The following is a 5,000-nucleotide window of genomic DNA, read 5'->3' as shown; positions in this document are numbered from 1 at the left end:
ATGCGCGATTGCTCGTGTCGGGGCCTGGCAAGCCAAGGCCAAGCGAGCCATGGCAACTCGGATGATGGCTCGCTAGTGCTGGCGCCGTGCACAGTGGCCTCGCACACTCGCCCTGCACGCTTCCCTTGCACGCAGCCTTGCACACTAGCCTCGCATGCGAGCCTTGCACCCTAGCCATGCAAACTAGCCTTGCACGGTAGCCATGCACACAAGCCGTGCACATTAGCCATGCGCACAAGCCCCGCACACTAGCCTTGCGCACAACCCTTGCACACAAGCCATGCACTCGAGCAATGCACACAAGCCTTGCACTCAAGCAATGCACACAAGCCCTGGACACTAGCCTTGCACACGGGCCTGGCACACAAGCCTTGGGCACTAGCCTTGCGCACTAGCGTTCCACATGAGCCTTGCACACTAGCCTTGGACACTAGCCTTGCACACAGGCCTTGCACACTAGGCATGCTTGGGCGAGCTGATCCCGCATCAAGTCGACGGGTCTAGGCATTCTTGGGCGCAGATCCCGCATCGTCTCGTCGCGTCTGGGCGCAAACACGTCGCGTCTCGTTGCGTCTTCAGAAGTCGTCGCTAACAGCACCTTTGGTTGCCACTGGTGGTTAGGCTGGTTGGTTGCGCAAACCCTATAGGAGGGTGGCATGCTGGTGGGCGTTTTTGCCCGGATAGGCACTAGAATGTGCAGATTTTGGGCGTTTTTGCCTGGATAGGCTAAGGAATGGGCATGCTTTGGGCGTTTTTGCCCGGATAGGCACCGGAATGCTTGGCCTTGGCTTGTCCTAGCAAGGCATTGCTGGGTTGGGCTCCCTTGGCCTTTTGGGCGCCTTGGACGATGTCTTGCGAAGACCATGGGCACAAGGCCATGGCATATGGTGAGGAAAGGACCACGGTTGCCAAGGTTAGGCACCGGAATGCTTGGCCTTGGCTTGCCAAAGCAGGGCATTGCTGGGTTGGGCTCCCTTGGCCTTCCGGGCGCCTTGGACACTGTCTTGGGAAGACCATGGGCACAAGGCCATGGCATATGGTGGGGAATGGACCACGGTTGCCAAGGCTAGGCATATAGAGAGGAATTGCATTTTTGCCCGGATAGGCACCGGAATGCTTGGCCTTGGCTTGCCATAGCAGGGCATTGCTGGGTTGGGCTCCCTTGGCCTTCCGGGGGCCTTGGACGCTGTCTTGGGAAGACCATGGGCACAAGGCCATGGCATATAGTGAGGAATGGACCACGGTTGGCAAGGCTAGGCATATAGAGAGGAATGGACCACGGTTGCCAAGGTTGCGCAAGTTTTGGGCATTTTTTGCCCGGATATGCCCAAGTATGCCCCGATAGGCCCGTTACGCCCCGGTATGAACGCGTATGCCCGGATAGACTCGGTATGCCTTGGGATACATGCGTATGCCCCGATAGGCTTGGTACGCCCCGATATGCGCACGTGTGCCCCAGTAGGGCTCGGTATGCCCCGGTATGTACGCGTGTGCCCCGATAGGCCCGGTATGCCCCGATATGCACACGTGTGCCCCAATAGGGGTCGGTATGCCCCGGTAGGTACGCGTGTGCCCCGTAATGCACGTTTCGCAGATCTCCCCGCATGTCCCGCCCCTATATGTAATACTTACTTACTTACTTACTTTCTTTCTTGCTTGCTTGCTTGCTTGCAATGGTTGGGAGTGCCCGGCATGCCCCGCTGCAGAGACCAAGGGCGCAATGACTTGGCACCGCGGATGCCGGGACTCCGGCACTTCCCGTGGCACTGATGGTTGGTTCCAAAGACAAAAGGCCGTGCAAGGCCACCGCACCGCGGATGATTTTGCTCGTGCTGGCGCCGTTGTGTGGCCAAAGAACATGCGCGAATGCTCGTGTCGGAAGGGTTGGTGTCCTGGCCCCGCGGGTGTCACGAATGCTCGGTTGCGAAGACCATGGGACCAGAGCCATGGCACGTCGGATGATGGCTCCAGCTGGCGCCCCGGCACTTTCTGTGGCATTGATGCTCGGTTTCAAAGACAAACGTGCGCAGGGCCAGGGGACCGCGGATGACTGCTCGTGCTGGCCCCGTTGGGCGGCATTGATGGTCGGTTGCAAAGAAAATGCGCGATTGCTCGTGTCGGGGCCTGGCAAGCCAAGGCCAAGCGAGCCATGGCAACGCGGATGATGGCTCCAGCTGGCGCCCCGGCACTTTCTGTGGCATTGATGCTCGGTTTCGAAGACAAACGTGCGCAGGGCCAGGGGACCGCGGAGGACTGCTCGTGCTGGCCCCGTTGGGCGGCATTGATGGTGTGTTGCAGAGAGCATGTGCGATTGCAAGTGTCGGCCGGGTTTGGGTTCCCTTGGGCTTTCGGGTGCCTTGCACGCTGTCTTGCGAAGACCATGGGCACAAGGCCCCGTCCTGGCCCCTTGTTCGATTCGCTCTCGTCTTGCGCTTGCTTCCAAGGTCCTCCATGACCTTCCCCATGGCCTTGCTAGATCCCCCCCATGACGCATGACCTCTGTCCGTTGATTGGTTTTGAGTGCACACCATGCCCGGCTTGGCACCGTGTTGTCGCGTGAGTGGCATTTGGATCGTGCATGCTGGTGGGCTACCTGCCAATGCGCACAAGCCTTGCACACTAGCCTTGCGCACGAGCCTTGCACAAAAGCCTTGGACACAAGCCTTGCGCACAAGCCATGCGCACAAGCCTTGGACGCTAGCCTTGCACACAAGCCATGCATACAAGCCTTGCTCACAAGCCTTGGGCACTGGCCCATCGCAGTAGCCTTGCACACAAGCCTTGCGCACTAGCTTTGGGCACGAGCCTTGCGCACTTGCCTTGGGCACTAGCCTTGCACACAACCCTTGGGAACTAGCCTTGCGCACCAGCCTTGCCCACAAGCCTTGCACACCAGCCTTGCACACTAGCCTTGCATACAAGCCTTGCACACTAGCCTTGCACACAGGCCATGCTCACTAGCCTTGGGCACTAGCCTTGCACACAGACCTTGGGCACTAGCCTTGCGCACTAGCCTTGCCCACGAGCCTTGCACACTAGCCTTGCACGCAGGCCTTGCACGCTAGGCATGCTTGGGCCAGCAGCTCCCGCATCAAGTCGGCGGGTGTAGGCACGGTTGGGCGCAGATCCCGCATCGCCTCGTCGCGTCTGGGCGCAAACCCGTCGCGTCTCGTTGCGTCTTCAGAAGTCGTCGCTAACAGCACCTTTGGTTGCCACTGGTGGTTAGGCGGGTTGGTTGCGCAAACCCTATAGGAGGGTGGCATGCTGCGGGGCGCTGGAATGCGCAGGCTTAGGGCGTTTTTGCCCGGATAGGCACTGGAATGTGCTGGTTTTGGGCGTTTTTGCCTGGATAGGCTAAGGAATGGGCATGCTTTGGGCGTTTTCCCCGGATAGGCACTGGAATGGGCTGGTTTTGGGCGTTTTTGCCTGGATAGGCTAACGAATGGGGCATGCTTTGGGCGTTTTTGCCCGGGTAGGCACTGGAATGCCTGGCCTTGGCTGGGCATTGCTGGGTTGGGCTCCCTTGGCCTTTCAGGCGCCTTGGATGCTGTCTTGGGAAGACCATGGGCACAAGGCCATGGCATATAGTGAGGAATGGACCACGGTTGGCAAGGCTAGGCATATAGAGAGGAATGGACCACGGTTGCCAAGGTTGCGCAAGTTTTGGGCATTTTTTGCCCGGATATGCCCAAGTATGCCCCGATAGGCCCGTTACGCCCCGGTATGAACGCGTATGCCCGGATAGACTCGGTATGCCTTGGGATACATGCGTATGCCCCGATAGGCTTGGTACGCCCCGATATGCGCACGTGTGCCCCAGTAGGGCTCGGTATGCCCCGGTATGTACGCGTGTGCCCCGATAGGCCCGGTATGCCCCGATATGCACACGTGTGCCCCAATAGGGGTCGGTATGCCCCGGTAGGTACGCGTGTGCCCCGTAATGCACGTTTCGCAGATCTCCCCGCATGTCCCGCCCCTATATGTAATACTTACTTACTTACTTACTTTCTTTCTTGCTTGCTTGCTTGCTTGCAATGGTTGGGAGTGCCCGGCATGCCCCGCTGCAGAGACCAAGGGCGCAATGACTTGGCACCGCGGATGCCGGGACTCCGGCACTTCCCGTGGCACTGATGGTTGGTTCCAAAGACAAAAGGCCGTGCAAGGCCACCGCACCGCGGATGATTTTGCTCGTGCTGGCGCCGTTGTGTGGCCAAAGAACATGCGCGAATGCTCGTGTCGGAAGGGTTGGTGTCCTGGCCCCGCGGGTGTCACGAATGCTCGGTTGCGAAGACCATGGGACCAGAGCCATGGCACGTCGGATGATGGCTCCAGCTGGCGCCCCGGCACTTTCTGTGGCATTGATGCTCGGTTTCAAAGACAAACGTGCGCAGGGCCAGGGGACCGCGGATGACTGCTCGTGCTGGCCCCGTTGGGCGGCATTGATGGTCGGTTGCAAAGAAAATGCGCGATTGCTCGTGTCGGGGCCTGGCAAGCCAAGGCCAAGCGAGCCATGGCAACGCGGATGATGGCTCCAGCTGGCGCCCCGGCACTTTCTGTGGCATTGATGCTCGGTTTCGAAGACAAACGTGCGCAGGGCCAGGGGACCGCGGAGGACTGCTCGTGCTGGCCCCGTTGGGCGGCATTGATGGTGTGTTGCAGAGAGCATGTGCGATTGCAAGTGTCGGCCGGGTTTGGGTTCCCTTGGGCTTTCGGGTGCCTTGGACGCTGTCTTGCGAAGACCATGGGCACAAGGCCCCGTCCTGGCCCCTTGTTCGATTCGCTCTCGTCTTGCGCTTGCTTCCAAGGTCCTCCATGACCTTCCCCATGGCCTTGCTAGATCCCCCCCATGACGCATGACCTCTGTCCGTTGATTGGTTTTGAGTGCACACCATGCCCGGCTTGGCACCGTGTTGTCGCGTGAGTGGCATTTGGATCGTGCATGCTGGTGGGCTACCTGCCAATGCGCACAAGCCTTGCACACTAGCCTTGCGCACGAGCCT

Source organism: Tasmannia lanceolata, unplaced genomic scaffold, assembly GCF_043159265.1.
Source record: "Tasmannia lanceolata isolate RefF3 unplaced genomic scaffold, GAP_Taslan_0.1 ptg000218l, whole genome shotgun sequence".
NCBI classification, from domain to species: domain Eukaryota; kingdom Viridiplantae; phylum Streptophyta; class Magnoliopsida; order Canellales; family Winteraceae; genus Tasmannia; species Tasmannia lanceolata.
The sequence above is the reverse complement of the archived record's forward strand: the minus strand, read 5'-3'. Positions refer to the sequence as shown.